Source organism: Anabas testudineus, chromosome 18 (assembly GCF_900324465.2).
Source record: "Anabas testudineus chromosome 18, fAnaTes1.2, whole genome shotgun sequence".
Taxonomy (NCBI): domain Eukaryota; kingdom Metazoa; phylum Chordata; class Actinopteri; order Anabantiformes; family Anabantidae; genus Anabas; species Anabas testudineus.
This window is the reverse complement of record NC_046627.1, coordinates 624,995-647,817: the sequence shown is the minus strand read 5'-3', so window position 1 is coordinate 647,817 and position 22,823 is coordinate 624,995. Positions and strand designations below refer to the sequence as shown.

Below are 22,823 nucleotides of genomic sequence, written 5' to 3'. Positions count from 1 at the left end.
AATTATGTTCTGAGTTTTGTCTTTTGGATCAATCCTGGTTTAAACTATTTGTTTTCTTCGCCCTTTTAGTACCTTCTGAGTTTCCGTAGCTCCTCCCACTCTCACAGTGCTGATGCTAAGTTGTGTTCCTGTGGTGACAGGAAGTGATGTCACTGTGTGTTGTAGAACTAGAAAAGGTTCCACAGTCACAGCTTATTTCTTTAAGGTCTCTACTCATGTTCTTCTGAGAGAATCTGCTCAGAGCTGGCTGAGGGTCAGAGGTCAGACCCTGACATCACTTCCTGTTTCTATGACCCTGATCCTAAACTGATCACTGAACCAGATTCTACTCTTCTCTTCACAGATCCTCCTCCTACAACCTCTGCTCCACCCTCCACCACCCTCTGCTCTTCTAACTCCTCCTGTGCTCTCCCAGACTCCCCCACTCCCACTCCCCCTGTGCTCTCTGTCCTCGTCACAGTCCTGGCAGTTCTGGGTCCTCCGGTTCTACTGGTTCTGTTGCTCATGAGGAAACAAACAGGTATAAAAGCTGACAGACGGATATAGGATTTTATTAAAACGTCTCCTGCAGCGTGTTTGAACAGAGTGAAAACCGTCCAGACCGCTGCTGCTGAGACTCCCATTAGAAACAGAGACGACATGATGATGAAACCACAGCAGAACATGAACTGGTTAGAATGAAGCTCAGACGGTAAAACAGAAACCAAGGAACCAGGTCCATCACCTGGGACTGGTTCTGTAGGTTGGACCTGTTCAGTTTCAACAGAGAGACTTAAATTCACAAACAGAATCTGAGTGGATGATGAGACTCAGGAACTAAAACCTTCCTCTAACGTCAAACCTCGGACTGGGACGTCTTTTGAAGGACAAGTACACGTTGAGTCCAAAGAGAGAAGTGATGGATGTTTCAGTTTGTCCATGTTGACGTGTCTCCTCTTCTTCTCCTTTCAGGAAGGAAAGACTCTTCTGGTCCAGTGGACGTGACCTACGCTGAGGTCGTCATCAGAGAGAAGGACATCGACAGCAGAGGTCGGCTGGAACTGTCTCTGTGTGTCTTTATGAACCTGTGTGGACAGATTTTGGTTCGATACCCTTGTTGTGTATGCTGTTGTAGTTTAGTCTGGTCCTCACACGTCCAGAGGCCTGTTTGAGATGTAACATTCGATTCAGGTTGAAGTTGGATCTTCACACGTTCACCAACAGGAGACATTTTCTTCATCTCGTCCCACTCAGATCACTGAACCTTCAAACACTGACGCACGTTTCTGGTTGAACAGTGGTCCAGTTGGTGACCACAGAGGAACCCATGATGCTTAAAGTCTGGAATTAAACTTAAGGACTTAAGGCAGTGTTTATTTGTAGAACTTAAGTTGGAACAAAAGAAGGAGGAAGTAGAAACCATGGAAGGATCTGTTTCCAGGACTTGAGGAAGACGAATGAATGAATGGACAGAATACATCATGAAGCTTCACTGGTTTAATTTGGTAAATACACAAAAGTCTTGGAGGAGGAAACAGAGAGGAAGGTCCAGCTGATTGGAGTTAACGTGGACACTGAGACCGAGGGTTCAGAGCAGCGACGGACAGGTCGAAGGATGAACTGTCAGTAGAGTTCAAGACCGGTGTGGAGTCTGTTCCTTCATCCAGCTCCTTCTTCCAGGGACGATTGTTGGATTGTGGTTTTGTTGCCTGCTGCTCTCTGGAACTGTTGAACTGGTGGATTTGACCTGTTCTGGACCTGTTCAGCTGACCTGCCGCCTGTTCCCGTGTCTCTGCAGAGGTGGAGTGGATCAGCACAACCTTTGTCTGCTGGATCATCTCAGTTGAAGTCAACCTGATCTCTGAAACTTGTATCTGGAGTCATCAGTAGTTTTCTAGCAGGAATCAAACCAAATTTTAATGGTCGTCTTATTCTCTGAGGTTTAATATCTCTGTTCAAACCTTTGACAAAGAGCTTTTTAAACATCATGAGGAGCAGAGCTCAACAAATCAGATAACGATCCGTCACTAGAGGAACGTACTGTGCTAATTATTTGTGATGTGAAGGTGTCGTCTGATCTGATGAGGGAAGGACTGGGACAAACATTCAGTCATGGATCTTTCAATTTGTCTGTGTCTGTTTTTCTCCACTCGTCTTTTCAGGAAGTAAAGATTCTTCTCCTGCAGAGAGTGACATCTACGTTAATGTGGTCGAACAGACAGATGACAGCAGAGGTGGGCTGGACGCTCTGTGTGCTGCTGTATAGTTGTGTCCACACGTTTTGGTTCAGTTCCATCGTTGTCGTTTTACTTTGTGTGTGTTTGTGTTTCAGAGTCCACTGATCCAGATGTTCTGTATTCATCAGTGAGAGCAGGAACCATCACAGGTCCTTGTTTCCTACTGTGTACATGTGTCAATCTGTGATGTTACAGATGAAGCAGGATCAATAAAGAGATGAGATGTGAACTAACTGATGTTTGTGTCTCCACAGGAAACTGAAGACAGGAGACAGACAGACCAACACATCAGCAGCTGATTCTCCTTCTTCTACTGAGACTTGAACTCTGTCTTGAATCAGGACGGTTCATGTTTCACCTTCTTATCTATGTCTTCTTGTCTTCTTCACTGGCTCCTCCTGAAGCCTCATTAACACATGTTTAACCAGTTTATATTCCCTGATTCAGTTTTTCACCTTGTCTAGTTCCTGTTTCTGTTCTTAACTCAGTGATCACAGGAACAGGAAGTGAGGACCTGAAGCTGCAGTTAGTTCAGTTAGAAGCAGCTTTAACCTGGATCGATGAGCTGCAGCAGATGTTAATCAGTCATTGTGTCGCTCTGTTAGTGACTCTGCAGATTTATTCACTGCTTTTATTTGTTCTTTAGTTTGTTCCAGTCGTGATTCTTGACTGTTTGGTTTGTTTTGTAGTAACTGGGCAGCACCATGGGCCCCCAGGTGTACAGCTTGTGTTTGTTTGCTTCTGAATAAATGGTATTAAACTCTGAGAATGGACGTGAACGTGATCATTAGAGCCGCAACGTGATAATAGTGACGATCACAGGTGCGCCGCTAACGTGGAGTTTGATGACAGATGATGACAGCTACCTTCTTACTAAGAGGACAAAGAGTCAACCTTCATCCCTCACTTCTCCAAACACCATTTATCAACGTGTGCTTCTATCACTAAACATCGGGATTGTAACTGACCTGAGAAGTCTGTGATACGGGGCACACTTTACTTTGGAGGAGCTCCGTCATTAGACCAGTTCACCGAGACAATCTTGGAGAAGTCCCAGACATTATTATTCACAGTTGAAATGAAAGAACACGTCCAGTATCCACAGTTTCCTCCTCCAAAAAGTCCAAAACACCAAACTCCATAAAATGTTAACTAAGAAAAAAGAGCAGAAAAATAGTTTGAACACAGAGAACAGTGAGATATGTGGAGTTGATACAGAGCAGTTTTCCAAGTATCTAAATATGTGTTAAAGTCACGTTTTGTATTTTGTTTTTGTTTTTTTGCACAAAGTCACTTGTACAAATGTTCATTTCCATTTTTGTGGATCTCGTCCTCTGGATACAAATCCTCACACACACACAGATCTTTCCTCAGACCAGGACGGCTGGTTCTGTGCTGGGGGCTTCACTGGAGCCCTTGGAGCAGGTTGTGGAGTGGAGGATGCTGAACAAGCTGCTGAACATCATGTAGAGTAAAAGAGGCCACAGCTCCCCTGGAACTCAAAGAGCAGAAGCTGATTAAAGTTGATGATGAACATCGTCCTCGTTAGTTTTCTGTTCAGTTCTTATTTTGATCCACGTCTGTCCCACGATGAACTGAAGCTGTTGAACTGGGACAGCAGGAAACGTTCCTCCTTATGTTTGATGGTGCAGTTTTAAACAGTGGAATTCAGTAACAAACAACATATATGTGAAGAGAAATAGTTGTTCTGTGATGTAGACACGTCTTATCAATGATGTCATCATTTGAAAGTTTCTGAATCTGTCTATATAAGAGCACTCTCTACGTGTTGGATTAGAATGGTGCTGTGTGTCCTGTGAACACAAATCCTAAACCACTCCTTTAAAGTGGACACATGAAGCTGGATTTAGGGGTTTTCTTTTATTCTAGTCCTCCATTGATACAAGATCAGATCAGGTTCAAGTTAAAAACCCTCCAGTCCATGTTAGAATCCCTCTTTATGCAGCAGCTCCTCAGTTTTGAGACTGAAGTGGAAGCTCTAACTTCACCACACTGTGTTCTGACTGGGTTGATCATGGAAAACTTCCAGGAGGTCGAACTGACCCCAAACACGACCTCACCGCTGTCCTCTACCAGCTTCACACATCGTCTTCATAAACTGTGAAGACACATGTCCAGTCCACATGAAAACATGGACTAAACAATACCCAGGATTTCCAAAAAGAACCAACAGTCAGAGAATGGTTTTACTGTTACTGTGTGATGTAGAACAAACGGATCAAACCAAATAGTCCAACTTCTTCATGACTCTGTGTTGTGTCTCAGACTCACAGCTCTGCTTCATAAGAACCAGTTCCTTTCTTTTCTGATGGACTGGAGCTCGGCTGTAGGGTCACTGTGTCTGTGTTTTAGCTTTAGCTTCATGGATTAGTGCTGTGTCACAGAGAAACACAGGCTGAATGTTGGTGCTGTTCCATCATTAATGAGCCGGGTCATCACTGAAGCGATACAGAACAGTTCCTCCACTACATGATCCATGTGTTTCTTCTTCTCTGAACTTGAACAAAGTGAGTTGTTCAGACTGAAACCTGCTGTTTCACGACCAGGAACACAAGTGGAACATCAGAACACGACGCCTTTAAGTCTTTGGGTCTGGGTCTTAACTGGTTCCACTTTAGAGACCTGGGTCAGTCCCCCCTGTGGACACAGACCCCTGATCCAGTTCCACAGATTCTCCTCTTCCTGCCACCCTCTGGTTTTTCTCTACCCACATCAGAGACAGACTTACTTCACATCTGGCTGCTACCAATCCCTCACTTGACCCGACTTCAGCCTCTTGTACGACCTCTGACCTCTGACCTCTGTCAGGGTTCTTTAGAGACAGGTTCACTGAGGACCATTCTGTCCTTTGTTGATTCTCGTGTTTAGGACAAAACCACAAACACCAAGAACCATCACAGCACCAACTAACAAAGCTACTTCCAGTCCAACATGTGTCTCACTGTGTCGTCTGTCCTCAGCTCCTTCATCTCTGCTCCCTCCATCCTTGATCCCTGTAGCCTTGGTGTTTCCAGGTGTGAGTCCTGCAGAGTAGAAGCAGCTGTCAGAAGAACACCACAGAATCCACATCCAGCTGTTCTACAATGTTTTCCTTCATCACTGCTTCATTTGCTGTTTCACTTATTAGTTCAACTCATGATCCACCAATAGAATTGAAGAACTGATGAGTTCTAATGAGGAGAGTTGGACATTTGATCTTGACAGGTAAGAGACGTTTGACTGTCTCAACAGGTGGTTTGACTTTGGCCACATCTGCTGGAGAAATGTGTTTGAAATGTTATTTCTATAGAAGACATTTGTGTTGAGCCGAGTTCTCGAGTGACTTGATGAAGGAAGTTGTGATTAAAATAAATCAGATGGAACAATTGTAAATCTTAAAAGAAAAGTCTTCTATAGAAATAACATTCAGTCACATTTGATCTGATTTCAAACACATTTCTCCAAAGTAGTGACTCACATGTTTCAGAACAGTGAACCATTTTCTGAATCAGCTGCTTCAAAGTAAATGGTAAATGTTCTGCTCTCATATAAAACTTTTCTAACGACTGCTACTCAAAGAGAGAGAGGGGCTGAAAGTAGAGCTGGAAAGAAGAGAATGGAGTTCAGAGTTCAGGGTGTTCTCAGTAGAAACAGGACAAATACGGGACCAGGTCATAAAGTCTAGTGGGATTTGATTTGGTTCATGTTCTGTCCGGGAGGTGGTTCATTCAGACCCACACTCCAGCAGAGTAGGTCGAGACAATGCACCAGGTTCTTTGGAGGAAGAGGAGGAAGAGGAGCAGTGATGGTGAGATGAAGCCACATGAGGCATTGAACCACTTGAGTCCATGGGTTCGAGAAAGGGTTCATTTCTGGAAGCTTCATGTGCAGAAACCATCTAGTGGCCAAGTGTATAATCACAGGCAGCTGGATCTGAACCACGTCGTGTGTAATGCTTTGAATTTCTGTGTCTGTTGGGAACGACTATGAATTACAAAACATGTATGAACAAATAATCTCTGTACATAAATTATCACATATGTGTAGAATAATATTTGTATGTATTCTATGTGTGTACATTTTCTTTAAATGATAATATCATAATACGGCAGGTTAAACTGTTTCTCTGAAAATGGTGTGGGTGTAATCAGGCAGACGGTCAAAGTGCTTGTGGAACAAGGAAAAGGGACAGGTTATGCTTGTGTAACTTGGACAGTGATGTACAGGACAGGGGACATTTTATTCATTTTTATTCAGAAACAGTTTCTCAACTGTTTTGGTTTTAAACTATTTCTTTTTTTTGACACAACCTCTCCGGCCTCGGAGATAAAGACTCTTTCACAGGGCACAGAAGATGATGGTGTGAACAGAAAGGTAAGTGCAGGTTTGAGTTGAGTTTTGGCCTCTCCCAGTACTCCAGAGGGTTTTCCAGTCTGCCAGTATTTGGCTCTGAAAGGTACTGCTGGACCTCCACAGTGGCATGTGCACTGACATTTTGAGACCTCCTTGCCTCCATGACGCTGGCGTCTAAACGACGCCACAGTTTGCTGCCTAAGAGGAAACCACAGATCATGTTAGTAAGTGTTCTCATAGGAATAACTGATGTCAACATGTCAAATAATAGATCAACTCCAGTGACATCATGAGAGGTAGCAGCCTGGGGGATTTCCTCTCTGCTATGTTGTGCCCTTATAATGGTAGCACACTCTGAGGTCAGTCGCTTTAGAGCTTCGGTGGCTTTTGTTTGACTGAAAAATCCACTAACTTTAAATCGGGGGTCCAGGAGTGCAGCAAGGGACACGACGCTCATCGACTGCAGAGAATAAAGCTTCTCCCGTAGTTGCCTGATGAGCTGGTCTCCCATTTCAAAGCCACTGCAGGTCCCGGCTTTACTATTTCCTCCTGAAGGTTTTGCTCCAGCATTTTCATTAGGGGGACAACTTTGGGGGCCGACAGCTCTACAGTGGCATCATTAATGGGAGACAGAAAAGAAAGGCCCCCTCCAACAATGTTGAACTCATCTCAAGTGATCATGGTCATGTCATGTTGTAGTCCAGCTAACGCTGCTCCAACTGGCCCCCTTAGCTCCACCAAACGTTGCAGCATCAAACATGTGCTGGTGCATCTGGTCTCCACTTCTTGCATTAGCTTCATGTTTGTCATCCCCAGATGTAGCTGCGCTTGTGTAAGCCTCTCCTTTAAAGATACAGATGAGTAGGCCATTAAATCACTAGAGGTGCTGCTTCTAAAGAAGCCAACCAGCTTCCTTGCTTTGGTCCTGATGTCAAAGAGCACAGGGTTCTGGTCGAGTTCCTGTGAGCTCTCTCACATGCAAACATATTGGGAGCACCATCAGTGACCATACATGTCACCTCATTAGTGATTCCCCATTCCTCCATCAGGGAGGCTTTCACACGAGTTATATCTTCAGCAGTGTGTGATTGGAGGAATGCCTGCACCCCCAACAGCACTGAGCTGAGCCTGATTTTCTGACCCACAACATGGCACGTTACAGTCAGGTAGGCGTCCATGTTGATGGATGTCCACATGTCAGAAGTAAGGCTAACAGCAGCCACCTTTTCAACTTGAGCCTTCTCCTTTGCCAACTCGTTCCACAACACTGAAGGGCTGTGTGTCCTTCACCATCATGGAGACGAGGGCTTCATCCAGCTCCTGTTTTCTGGTGTCTGGTTAAAAGAGAATAAAAACAGTGTTACTTGTCTTTATTTGCACAATAAACTAAAGTAAACATAAAAACAGTGATAGTGTATTTGTAATATAGTTATGACTTACTGTACCTTGACTAGATGAAGCTCTAGTTTCCTCCTTATTCTCATGTAAGACACGGTGATGCCTCAGCATGGATGAGGTGTTGTCATTGTACCCCAACTCCTTGGAACCCAATAAACACCTCACCTCTGAATAAAATAGTTCTTGATAATCAAACCTAACGCGTCTGTAATAATGTTAGATTTAACTTCTCTTGTTAGGAGAGATCAGATCCAAGTGTTCCCACACAGGGGAAATCCTCCTCTTCCTCGCTGCCTCCATCCTACCACCTATCCTACTCTCCTACTCTCCTAAATCTCTCTCCCTAAACTCTCCAGACTATTTAAACTCTATTTAAACTCTATTTAAACTCTATTTAACCTCTATTTAACCTCTAGTTTCCAAACTCTCCTTCATAAACCCACATTGAATGGAGTCTGAAGGGTCTCTACAGCTGTAACACCTCACAGCAAACTCTGAACCACTTCCTGAATCAGTCACGCTTCTGACGTCATCACGTTGGCTCCTCCCCTCTGTTCCCGGAAACGCTCGTTTCATATCGACGTCACTAAAGAAGAAGAAGAAGAGTCGTAAAGTTTGGATTCGTCTCATCAGTAAAAGTAGAAACTCTGGATCTTCTCTGCTCATCACTAGAGGTGAGGATCTACAAACTCCAGACAAACAGCAAACTTAGAAAGTGTCCGTCTGGTTTTCAACAGACCTTTAGTTTCACTTCCTGGAACATTTCAGTCCAACGAGTCCGTTTCAAAGCGTCTTTACTGGACCTAGAGTTCGTGGATGGTCTCTAGTGGATCACAGAGTCCTTGTTCCTGTGGAGCTCCACTTACTGAGGACTGAAGGCAGCTTTTCCTGCCTCCATCAGCTTGTGGAGGAGGCGGAGATGAGCCGCTGCTCTCCCGCTGTCTGAGCCACTAAATGCGGTCTGAGCTCGGCCGGACAGCCGCTGGAGAACAGCTCCGACTTTCTCTGTCAGTAGATCCTCACTACAGGACTCATGGGCTTAAATAATGTTCAGATAGAATATTAATAAGAAATCAAAGAGGACAGTGATCCAGGAAGAGGTCTCTTCCTCCTTCTTGAGCTCCGGTCTGAGGTCCCTCAGGTCTGGGAGGAGACTCGGTCCCAGATGTTCGGTGGTTCATGTCCAGTGGACTCAGAACTGAGGTCTGCAGTTGGACCTCTGGAGAAGTATTACACATGAAACTACTCAAGTAGTTAGTACATTAAAGTACATCATTTATCAGAGTAATAGTACCACGTCCATTCATAGGATGAGATACTTGTACTTTACTTGAAGGTACTTTTACTGCACTACACAGGAAAATATTGTACTATTGAACTGAAACTCTGATCAGCTGATCTGTGATGTATTAGTACACATTCACCACCTGTCAGTACATGAAGTGAACTTCACCTTTACCTGCTGCAACATTACTGATGTTTACACAGTAATACACATTAAATCACTCCAATCTGTGCAGTACTTTTACTTCTTTGTGGATTTCTGCTGTGTTGAGGCTGAGTTGTGGAGATAGACAGGAAACATGGGAAGAGAAGTAGGTGGTACTTTTACTGCAGTACTTTTACAGCATGTACTTTCACTGTAGTACTTTCACTGTAGTACTTTTACTGCAGTACTTTTACTGCAGAACTTTTACTGCAGTACTTTTACTGCAGTACTTTTACAGCATGTACTTTCACTGCAGTACTTTTACTGCAGTACTTTTACTGCAGTACTTTTACAGCATGTACTTTTACTGCAGTACTTTTTCAGCATGTACTTTCACTGCAGTACTTTTACAGCATGTACTTTCACTCTTACTTGAGTACAGAGTGTGTGTACTTGTACTACTTTGTGTCTCCTCTCCACATGAAGGTAGAACGTGTGTGTGAGCTGATGTGGATGTGGATTCAGCAGCATGGATCAGTGTGAGGACAGAGAGGAGGGAGTCCCTCCCTCTAAAACCACTCTGTGTGGGGACCATGAGAGCCAGACCAAAGCTCAGAGGTGAGATGAGGATCTCTAACTGTCCATGACTCTTCTCCATGTCAGAGCTCAGCTCCAACAATCACTGCTCCATCATTATTCACACTCACTGTCACATCTGTCACTCAGCTCCGCAGTCAGATCTTAGAAGAACTAATGATGAACTCTGAACTGTCTTAGTGAACAAAGAGTCCAACCACTGATTAGTCAACTCCTCCACTAAGATCACACAGCATCTTTGATCAGAGTCCATGTTGAGGAACAGGAGAACGTTCCTCATCCACTGTCTTCTTACTGATTCTCTATCTGCTTCCAACATTTCAGCTGATCACAGTTCATCTGTTTTCAGCTTCAACTACTTTTCATTAGTCACTTGTTGGTTTGTATCAGGATGAAGCAGCAGAGACCAGACTGTCCTGAACCCAGCGGGGTCTCCATGAAGAGTGACTGGTCTATGGATAAACCTATTGAATTTAAAGATGAACTACCTGTTGATAGAAGGTAAGAATCTAAAACTGAACTTTATTTTCTGATTCTCCTGAAAACAGGAATCAAGTCTTGGTCCAGATCTTCATGGTCTGTTTTAGGACTGAACTACCTGCTTAGTGACTCTGTAAAAACATCATTATTAACAAACTAACTGATTTTCTAAGTGATGTTGAACCAGAATAAAAATCTCTCCAGTATAAAATACAATCTAACCTTAAAGGACCAGTTCCCATTTCTTCAGGTGTGTCTTCAAACAGCAGTCAGGTGTCCATGGGATCTCTGAACCAGGTTTTAATAGTTGTTGATTTAGAGCAGACAGAGGATCAGGAAGTAGCTGCAGCTTTGGAGCCCAGACAGCACATCAGTCTTTGACTGAGCTTCTTTAATGTCTGATCACCACGTAGCACTTCCCGTCCCGGGGGCATCTGTTTCGGATGCCCCCGGGACGCCTCGTAAGGGAGGTTTTCCGGTCCTGTCCCACCGGGAGGAGGCCCCGGGGAAGACCCAGGACACGTTGGAGGGACTATGTCTCTCGGCTGGCCTGGGAACGCCTCGGTGTCCCCCCGGAAGAGCTGGAGGAGGTGTCTAGGGAGAGGGAAGTCTGGGCATCTCTGCTAAAGCTGCTCCCCCCGCGACCCGGCCCCGGATAAGCGGATGAGAATGGATGGATGGATGGATGGATGAATCTTTATTCATTTCAGTCGGTGGACAAATGCGACCACAAAGCTCTTTTCTTAATGTTGAGATCTAGTTAATGTCACGTGTCAATTATATGAATGAAAATAAAATAAAATAGACAAAGAAACAACAGAACAGCTGCATTCAGCATAGAATAACAATGACAAGTCAGGAAATGTTAATATCTAGAGGTGAAACACAGGTGAATGTAGAACAATCTGTTCTAAAATGAACTGAACTGTGTCTAACTGAACTACAGTAACTGCTCGTACCTCAGCAGCAGATCATGGTTCTGTAGTTCAGTGAAACTAACAGCATCTGATAAAACAACAGTCGGACTCATTGTAACCTGAGTTAATTAGTGAGTGTCCAGCTGCAGCAGCTCCACCGTAACATGATCCTCAGTAGAAGTTCATCATCTACCCAGTAAGACTGTAAGGGAACGTGTCTGAAGCTGCCAACATGCCACTAAAACGAGGAACTTTATATTTCAATGTTCACAGCTCCAGTTTTCCTCATTAAAACACCAACCAAACAGTCATCTGCCTGTCGTCGTTGAAACTTTACTTAAACTAATATTTTCTCCTCAGAGTTCAGCAGCAGAGCTCAGAGGTTCACAGGGATCAGTCTGACCAGCAGCATCAACCAGACCTGGACTCTGTATTTATGGTCTGTACATGTTCAGTCACACTTTGACTATGAACTACATAAAACTTAGATTGAACACTAAAGAACCATTCAGGTCCTAACAAAGTCCACGCTGCTCTGTTCAGACCAGCAGGTCTTCAGACTGACACATGAATCACATGTTGTCCTCTACCAGGTCAAATGAAATGTTCACTTCTCATTCTGTTCCAGCTGCTGGAGGAGAACATTGTCACTTTTGTGAAGAACGAGCTGAAGAAGATCCAGAAGGTTCTGAGTCCAGATTACCCACAATGCTCAGAGAGTCAGAGGGAGGATGTGGAGGTGTTGGATGGTGAGGATGAAGAGAAGATGAGGAGCAGCAGAGAGGCATTTGTGAAGATCACACTGAACTTCCTGAGGAGAATGAAGCAGGAGGAGCTGGCTGACTGTCTGCAGAGCAGTAAGAGGATTTCTCTAAACATTTAACATCATGGACAAATGAGACGTTTACTGAGAGCTGAAGATGTGGAGTGTTAATATGTTGAAATGTGAATTATTTAGGGTCATGAAACTGTCAAACTGTGTTTTCATTAGAAATTATATTGATCATGTTTTTGTGGTTTCATTCAGGAACTTCAGCTGCAGTTTGTCAGAATGAACTTAAATCTAATCTGAAGAAGAAGTTCCAGTGTGTGTTTGAGGGGATTGCTAAAGCAGGAAACCCAACCCTTCTGAACCAGATCTACACAGAGCTCTACATCACAGAGGGAGGGACTGGAGAGGTCAATGATGAACATGAGGTCAGACAGATTGAAACAGCATCCAGGAAACCAGACAGACCAGAAACAACCATCAGACAAGAAGACATCTTTAAAGGCTCACCTGGAAGAGAGGAACCAATCAGAACAGTGATGACAAAGGGAGTGGCTGGCATTGGGAAAACAGTCTTAACACAGAAGTTCACTCTGGACTGGGCTGAAGACAAAGCCAACCAGGACATACAGTTCACATTTCCATTGACCTTCAGAGAGCTGAATGTGCTGAAAGAGAAAAAGTTCAGCTTGGTGGAACTTGTTCATCACTTCTTTACTGAAACCAAAGAAGCAGGAATCTGCAGGTTTGAAGAGTTCCAGGTTGTGTTCATCTTGGACGGTCTGGATGAGTGTCGACTTCCTCTGGACTTCTACAACAATCAGGTCCTGACTGATGTGACAGAGTCCACCTCAGTGGATGTGCTGCTGACAAACCTGATCAGGGGGAACCTGCTTCCCTCTGCTCGCCTCTGGATAACCACACGACCTGCAGCAGCCAATCAGATCCCTCCTGAGTGTGTTGCCATGGTGACAGAGGTCAGAGGGTTCACTGACCCACAGAAGGAGGAGTACTTCAGGAAGAGGTTCAGAGATGAGGAGCAGGCCAGAAGAATCATCTCCCACATCAAGACATCACGAAGCCTCCACATCATGTGTCACATCCCAGTCTTCTGCTGGATCACTGCTACAGTTCTGGAGGATGTGTTGAAAACCAGAGAGGGAGGAGAGCTGCCCAAGACCCTGACTGAGATGTACATCCACTTCCTGGTGGTTCAGTCCAAACTGAAGAACAGCAAGTATGATGGAGGAGCTGAGACAGATCCACACTGGAGTCCAGAGAGCAGGAAGATGATTGAGTCTCTGGGAAAACTGGCTTTTGAACAGCTGCAGAAAGGAAACCTGATCTTCTATGAATCCGACCTGACCGAGTGTGGCATCGATATCAGAGCAGCCTCAGTGTACTCAGGAGTGTTCACACAGATCTTTAGAGAGGAGAGAGGACTGTACCAGGACAAGGTGTTCTGCTTCGTCCATCTGAGTGTTCAGGAGTTTCTGGCTGCTCTTCATGTCCATCTGACCTTCATCAACTCTGGACTCAATCTGCTGTCTGAAGAACAGTCAACTTCTCTGTGGTTCAAACTGTTTAGACCTGAACTAAATCTTCTCCACCAGAGTGCTGTGGACAAGGCCATACAGAGTCTAAATGGACACCTGGACTTGTTTCTCCGCTTTCTCCTTGGTCTTTCACTCCAGACCAATCAGACTCTCCTACGAGGTCTGCAGACAGAGACAGGAAGTAGATCACAAACCATTCAGGAAACAACTGAGTACATAAAGAAGAAGATCAGAGAGACTCCCTCAGCAGAAAAAAGCATCAACCTGTTCCACTGTCTGAATGAACTGAATGATCGTTCTCTAGTGGAGGAGATCCAACGGTACCTGAGATCAGGAAGTCTCTCCACAGATAAACTGTCTCCTGCTCAGTGGTCAGCTCTGCTCTTCATGTTGGTGTCATCAGGAAAAGATCTGGACGTGTTTGATCCATTTAAATACTCTTCAGACTTTTCAGAGAAGGATCTTCTGTTTGTGCTGGGAGTTGTTAAAGTCTCCAAGAAAGTAGTGTAAGTGTAAAGATAGTGGAATTTATTCATCATTAAATCCACAGCTGCTGTATTTCAACAACACAACAGAACTTATATATTACAACAAATGTAATTATATCTTAACACAAATGTTGTCATCTTCTACATCACTGTTTTTCAGACTGAGTGTCTGTAACCTCTCAAAGAGAAGCTGTGAAGCTCTGTCCTCAGTTCTCAGCTCCCAGTCCTTTAGTCTGAGAGAACTGGACCTGAGTAACAACGACCTGCAGGATTCAGGAGTGAAGCTTCTGTCTGCTGGACTGGAGAATCCACACTGTAAACTGGAAACTCTCAGGTCAGGTCAAGTTTCTGTTTTAAATAACTGGAGATTTTAAAAAGTCCAAAACTGCTGACATGAGAGAGACACAAGCAGATTAAACTGTCTCATGTTATGTCATGTCATCAGTATTTTTACAAATATATATCTATTAGACAATAACTATAAAAAGTATTTACCCCCTTGGAGGTTTCATCCTTTTATTGGTTTTAGAAATCAATCATGGTCAATAAAAGTTGGTAACTAAGACGAAACAATTTGAGATACCTCATTAATGTCAAAGTGAAAGCAGGTTTCTACAAAAATATGTAAGGTGAAATCAGTGTTTGCATAAATATTCAATAAAAACGTTAATGTAAATATATTAAAATAACTATAATTTCCTGTCTGATTTTTCAGATCAGTTCAGAGTCAACATTAAAGATGATCACAGTTTAACATGAATGTTTTAATGTTTTACGTCACTGTTTTTCAGACTGAGTGGCTGTAACCTCTCAGAAAGAAGCTGTGAAGCTCTGTCCTCAGTTCTCAGCTCCCAGTCCTCTAGTCTGAGAGAACTGGACCTGAGTAACAACAACCTGCAGGATTCAGGAGTGAAGCTTCTGTCTGCTGGACTGGAGAATCCACACTGTAAACTGGAAACTCTCAGGTCAGGATTCATTAACTTAAGTACATTTTAATGCAGCAGTTTTTTTCTACACTTAGAGACGTTGTCTCCATGAGGATTTTATTCCTTTTTTTGTTAACGGCGTTGTTAAAGGTAAAGTGGCAAAAAAGTGATGTTACCATTTATCATTTTCTGATTTTGTGCATTAATTAGTCATTATATGTAACCTGATATTCCTCAAAGTCATAACCACAACCAACGATTTTATCTAGACTATTTCTAACTATATGAAATCAAACATTCATGACCTTTTATATTTTTATTGAACAGCCATGTAGCTCTAAACCACACCTCTATTTTTTTATTTCATTAACTGGACTCCAGGTTTGCTAACAACTGACTCTAGTTGACGTGTGACATCAGTGTTTCACTTACTTTTTTCACCATCAATCTGTATGTTTAGTGGTTGTTTTCTATAAAGACATGAAAGATCACGACTCTTGGTGTTTTATCAACTTGGAAATATTGTTTGTTGATATTTGTGACTTTGGTGAAGATCAGATCTCATTTCATGAACAACTGATACAAAACAGGAAATAGTGACTTACTCACTTACTTTTTCTTTCCACTGTATTTAGCTAAATTAGCTTTAAATACAAATAGGAGTAGGTGATGTTGGTTTGTACAAAAACCACCTTCACCAAGTCTCCTGTGTGTTGTTGTGTGTCTGCAGACTGTCAGGCTGTCTGATCACAGAGGAAGGCTGTGCTTCTCTGGCCTCAGCTCTGAGCTCCAACCCCTCCCATCTGAGAGAGCTGGACCTGAGCTACAATCATCCAGGAGACTCAGGAGTGAAGCTGCTGTCTGCTGGACGAAAGGATCCACACTGGAGACTGGACACTCTCAGGTATGGAGAGGCCTGCTGCAACCACAGACAATGTCTGATGGAGGAGGAAGTAGGGATGTTAATGATCAATCAATAATCAATGTTAATAATTGAATCAATTCAAATCTATATTAACTGATGATGCAGAAGTTGAGGACGTGAGATGTAACTGTCAGTAAATGTCCTGTATTCCTCTGAGGTACCTGGTTTCTTCACTAGGTGGTGCCTCTGTTTATTATGAATAAAACAAACGCACCTCTTTGTCATGAAAGGCAGAAAAATGTGTCAGCATCAGTTTGTGTCTCACTGTGGAGTCGTGTTGATGAACACTGCAGCAGAAAGTAGTTTAGTGCTGGAAACATTTCCTCTGAGCTGATGACAAATCTTCACTGAAGCACTTTACATTCAGCAAAGAAAAGAGGGGAGCTCCTGTAATTCAAACTGAACTAGAGAATTGAACTCTTTCCTCCATGTCACCTCCCTGCTCCGTAGAATTCCAAGATAAGGACTCCAATTCCTTAGTTGTTTGCTGAATGTCCATCCCTACATACAAGCCTCCATTAGAACAGAACCAGAACACACTGTGTGTATGAGAGCCATGTAATGTCCATGTGTGCATGCTGAAAGAGAATGTGCTGCTCTGACCCCCCTCCTCCTTTCAGGGTGGAGCCTGGTGGAGTCCGATGGTTGAGACCAGGTCTGAGGAAGTGTAAGTGTGTTTTTAATGAGACTGATGAAAACAAAGCAGCAACATTCAACCATCTTCAAACTGTCACATCACTCCTTCAAATCCCTGATGTCATGAGTCCTCATCAAACTGATGATAGATTAATAACTGCAGCTGGATTGTGTCTTGTTCTCTCATCAGATTTCTGTCAACTCACCATCGACACAAACACAGTGAACAGAAAACTACGACTGTCTGACAACAACAGGAAGGTGACATATGTGGAGGAGGATCAGTCATATCCTGATCATCCAGACAGATTTGACCAGTGTCAGGTGCTGTGTAGTAATGGTCTGACTGGTCGCTGTTACTGGGAGGTCGAGTGGAGCGGATATGTTCATATATCAGTGAGTTACAGAGGAATCAGAAGGAGAGGAAACATTAATGAATGTGTATTTGGATGGAACGATCAGTCCTGGAGTCTCAACTGCTTTGATGATGGTTACTCTGTTCTTCACAATAACAGATTTACATTCATCTCCTCCTCTGTGTCTAACAGAGTATCAGTGTATGTGGACTGTCCTGCTGGGACTCTGTCCTTCTTCAGAGTCTCCTCTGACAAACTGATCCACCTCCACACCTTCAACACCACATTCACTGAACCTCTTTATCCTGGGTTTGTCCTCTGTTCTCCTGGTTCCTCAGTGTGTCTGTGTTCAGTGTAGTACTGAGAGTGTCGTCCTGTCAGAGAAACGTTGTCTCTGTTGAACAGATAGTTCAGTCTGTACTTGTCTGTCTCTTTCACTCACACACACGTTTTCAGATTCATGGATTCAATCAGTTTCTTCAATCAGTTTCTTCCACTTTTCCACGTTTGAGGTTTTCTGACTAGTTTTAGTTCTTTTACTTTGAAAATCCTGAACACAGGCTGCAGATCAGGTCTGTGTGACAGTGTTGAGCTGAAGGTTTTCTTTTAAACCAGATACCAAACGTCAGAGGAAGGTGGAGCATTATTTCTGTCTGTATATATGGATATATGTACGTATGAGGACATGTCTGGAGATAACCTGTGCAGATCTATTGGAGTTTATCAACCTGCTGTGTTGGTTTCTCACTGATGCTGCTCTGACTGTTGTTTCCTGTTTGTACCATGATAATAAAATGACTTTAATCTTAATGGAGTTCTGTGTAGTTGGACAGAGATGCAGCAGAGACCGTCTCTCTGTGGTGACTCAGTGTGATGATTGATGATTTGTATTAAATGAGACCAACATGACCAACAAACACTGACACACTTGAATGTGACGTCTGAATCTGAAGCTTTGACTGATGAAGACATCGATCCATTCAGTTCTTCCATGTCTTCACACATCAAGTCCAAAGATCAGGGAATCCTTCTTTGTCCAAAGGGTTTTACTTGATCCAGGATCTGGATTTGCTCCTTGTTGTAGGGGCCATTTGTCAACAAAGTCAAATTAAAAGGTCACTGATGCATCATGGGAATCGTCCTGTTCTCTGTTCTCACATTTCTGTTTCATCTGATTTTATTTTGTCCACAACAAACCAACATTGTTCCTGTTTCCTCTTCTGCTCTGCTAATAAACCATCAGTCCTCCCCAGTGGATCCTGGTCCTGTACCTGCCTACCTACCTGGAACCCTGAGGTGTCCATGGTGCTGCCCAATAAATGTCCAAGTGTGGAAACAAGGAAAAGAAAATCAGCCAGCAGTAAGAAATAATGACTAAATACAAAATGAGCCACATGGTGATGTCATAGGACACCTGGGACACACTGTGTCTGAAAAAGAGAGCGTTAAAGGAAAGAACAAGAAACCTGAGAGATTTTAACATGTTCAGAAAAATAGAAAAACAAGACAAAAAGTTTCTAGTTTAACAAAGAAAATCAAACAAATGTGAAGAAATAAGTTTAAACTCATCAAATCTAAAAGTAAAAATCAAATTCTACAAAAATCCTAAACTGTGTAAAAACTGAAATGAAAATTAGGCAAAGATGTAGAAAATGTAATAAGACGACTTTTAAAGGTAGAAAATGTGAAATGACAGCAGAAACATTTAGACGTACATTTAGTCATTTATCAGCTTTTATCCAAAGAGACTAAGTCAAGGAGAAAAACATCAAAGGAAAGTGCTGTTAAAGAAGAGTTTCTGTTTCAAGAGATGTGAGAACAAGAGAGCAGGAAAGATTTTATGGAAGAGTTCTGTTCTGTTCGGTTGGTGAGGTTTCTGATGTGAGTCCAAGTCCATCAGAACCAAACGCTGTTTGAGGTCAGTTCAGGAAAGATTCCAACATGGAGCAGTAGAAATAAAGATATAAACATTAAAATATTCATTTAAAACTGAATCTGGTTAAAAACCAAAAATCTAAATGATCAAATTCAAGATGGAACCAAAGGACTTTAGGAAAACATCATTAACAAAGAGTCCTGCTGCTTCCTGATCCTGATCCACTGACAGAGCACAGACACAGCTCCATGTCTTCAGAGACCACTGTGGTCCAGCTCCACAGAGTCTGTGATGCCAGTCCCAACACCCGGCCCCTGAACACAGCACCCTGTGTGATGGATGTGGGGCCCAACAGTCGGGACTCTCTGTTTGTATCCAAGTACTTCTACACTGTGGTACTGAGAGTTTGTACTGCAGTACAAGATCAACTTTATTCAACCAGTGATGTTTGAACCCAACAGAAAACGGGAAAACGCTGCCTGTGGACTTCATCATCTGCGTCCCCCATCTAGCTCAGAGAAACTACACTACCCAGGATTCCTCACACCGTCTGCACCTCCAGCCTGAACCTTGTTCAGTAAGTCGGCACAGACAGAATTTCCTCCCTCTCTTCCACAGAGTCTCAGAGCACAGTCCACACCAGCTCGCACGTTACTTTCTTCTTACAGTAAACTCAATAAACTGTTCATCTGTTCATCGACCCCGGCTAATTAAACTGGGTCCTGTTTAAATCCTTCCAGAGCAGGTTCACTGCGGTTCAGGACAGGACTGGACGCTGACCGGCGAAGCCCACCAGGACCTGGTAAAAGTATCACATGCCTTCTGAACTGTAGTACAGGGAAGTGGGAATATTACCAGTACTCCAGTCAGGGTACAGTGAATCCACCTGAAACAGTGTAGTAGTGAGACAGAAGCTGGATTCAAATGGAATCCAGGTCTGATAGAAACAGGGGCCTGGAGCCAGTAGGAAGTGGCTCCGGCCAGTGGACTGGACTGGTGACACTGACTCCACCTGTGACGCTGACTGACTGAAGCTGAGTCTCGATCCCTTCCTTTCTCCCTGTGCTCAGTATTTTGACAGAGTAAAGTTCTGTCAGAGGAAGCGTTGGAGGTGAATCCGAGGTCACGACGGTCGGACTCTGCTGGCTTCACTTCTACTCAAAGTCTGATTCCAAAGGACACGGTTGTCTCCACCAAAACAGTCTCTCTGTCTTTAGAATCCACGTGATCGACGACCGTTTGTCTTCACAAGTGGGAGTTGTGGCTCATTTTAGAAAACAGAGCCTGAGCCAGTGTTGTGAAATTCACTGAGGTGTTGGGACTCATGCAGTTCAAGTTCCAGGGTCCACGTTTAAACGCCTCTATCTTTGTCATTATTCCAGTCAGCTTATTGTTGTCATTTTTCAATGATGCCTTCACACGTTCTTCAGAAAAATACTGATTCTCATGAGTTTGTGACAAATCAGATTCATTCTGACGGCTGCTGCAGCTTTGTGTCTGTGGTTACTAACTAAAAACATCTGTGTGGAAACTGAAATGATATCACAGGATCCCACTCCTCTATCATATTAAATTTCATATTAACGTTCTTCAGAGTAAACAAACTGTTTTCATCATGTCGTTTTTCTTTATGTAGCCTGATCTTTATCACATTTTACATGAGTCCAGTTCTTTGTGAAACACGATTTGTTAAAGATTGAAAATCGAGACACAGAAAATTACTGTAAATAAAATAATGACGTGTATTAAACGGTCTGACTTCCACAATTACTTAGTTTTTATCTTAAATACTACATCCTGAGAGTCGTTTACTTCAAATGAACTTCAGTAAATACCAGAGTCACAAATTTATAGTTTATTATTATTTTATTTATTATTAAATTACACCTGACAGAAACACAGCAGAACTCTATTAAATAATACAGGTGCATGAATGTGTGTTAACAGAAAACAGCATCTCAACAAACAACTGGTTGGATTAATTTACAAATCAACAACAGACACACACAGTGATGCTGGAAGGTTGGTGAACGCTTTATATTTTGTATTTTGAGCATAAATTTGACCTGAAATGTGACATGAAGTCCTGAAACTACAGGTCCTGACTTATTTAAAGAAGAGAAATCCACCATCAAAGTCTGATGTTGACAACACAGGTTTGTAGAAGTGAGATTTCTGAAGAGCTCAGACGATGAGGAGTTGATGCAGGAACAGAACAGAGAACATTACATGAGGACCAATAACTAAATGAACAACACATTTATAAAGCGGCTTCTCTTTAGTCTTCTGTAAATGGATCTGATACAGTTCTTCACCTACTTGTTGAATGTTTGGAGGATTTAAAGGTTCCAGAGCTGAACCATCTCTGACCAGAAAGATTTCCTCCTCGTGAACTTCCACCTTTGGAACATAAACACAGGTCATGGCATCGTTATGTAGAAGGAACAGGAAGTTCTTCTCTGCTATTTGTGGTTTAGTTTCTAGTTAGTGGCGTTGGGTTACTTCCATCCAGGTCCAGGTTTGGTTTCAGAAAAACCGAGGAGCTAGTGCTGATTTGAAATGAATGTGTTGTCCTGTGCAGTCTTCGAGAGTCAGGACACATTCAGTAAGGGACATTTTGTCTCCAGTGAACGAGCTGGTGCCTCCTGAGGTGACGCGGTCGAGAGAACGTGTTTCCACACAGAGTTAACGAGGTGGTGGAAGCTTTCGAACACTGATAACAGCTGTACGGTCGTTCTCCAGTGTAGATCCGTTTGTGGACTTGCTCAGAGCTGTCCCACACAGGTCGCAGCTGTACGGTTTCTCTCTGGTATGAACACATTTAGGAAGTTTCAGATGTGCTGACTGTCGGAAAGACGCCCCACATCTGTCCCAGCTGTGTGGCTTTGTCCCTGTATGAATCTGTTGATGGGTTTTTAACTGGCTTGTCTGAGGAAATGTTTTCCCACACAGGTCGCAGCTGTACAGTTTCTCTCCAGTGTGAATTGACAGCGGTGACGCATGGGTTTCTTTTTTGTTCTCTGGTTCTGGAGTGATAGAAAGTGATGGTGACCTGGGGATGTCTGGCTGAGATCCTGGTCCGAGAGCTCTTTAAAGTGCTCTGAAGTTCCCAAACATCGCTGCATCTGTCATCCTGACACACCAGGTAGGTTACAGTAGGCGGCCCGTCTGAATGTGTGTGAACAGAACCTCTTTAAAACATCGCGGACACGCTACAAGTTACAAAGACACAGCAGCAGCACACGCAGGTCAGATAAACACTTCACCACCACCATTAAAAATACTTTCTGAAGTTTGAGACGATGTCTCTGGGACATCCTGTCTGTCCCTCTGTGTCATTAGCATGAAGGTTTCTTCTTCTCCAGAGTCTGAGAGAAGCTAAAGTTAGCCACATTAGCCGGCTAGCATTAGTGTCCAGCTAATGTGGCTACATTCAACAAGCTAACACAGTGGGTAGATCGTTTGGTTTCATTCAATAATTAGTGATCATTAATAATAATTAATAACAATAATTAATAACAGTAATAAGTAATAATAATAATTAGTGATAATTAGTAACAAGTAGTAAACATTAATAATAATAATTAGTAACAATAATTAATAAAAGTTAGTAATAATAATAATTAGTGATAATTAATAAGAGTTAGTAAGAAGTAATAATAATAATTAGTGATAATTAATAACAATTAATAACAATAATTAATAACAGTACTAAGTAATAATAATAATTAGTGATCATTAATAACAGTTAGTAAGAAGTAATAATAATAATTAGTGATAATTAATAACAGTTAGTAATAATAATAATAATAATTAGTGATAATTAGTAACAAGTAGTAAACATTAATAATAATAATTAGTAACAATAATTAATAAAAGTTAGTAATAATAATAATAATAA

General features: G+C 42.7%; 1 long non-coding RNA gene across 2 annotated transcripts; it reads left to right on the top strand.

Annotated features, from left to right (window-relative positions):
- The first annotated feature begins 8,532 nt into the window (after positions 1–8,532).
- On the top strand, positions 8,533–12,058 carry LOC113155649. Of its 2 annotated transcripts, none has more exons than XR_004463488.1 (4): positions 8,533–8,641; positions 10,384–10,494; positions 11,751–11,829; positions 12,019–12,058. It is a non-coding gene; the product is annotated as an uncharacterized LOC113155649 (long non-coding RNA). The 2 variants fall into 2 exon arrangements; XR_004463487.1 differs by lacking the exon at positions 8,533–8,641 and adding an exon at positions 9,974–10,014.
- The last annotated feature ends 10,765 nt before the right edge of the window (positions 12,059–22,823 follow it).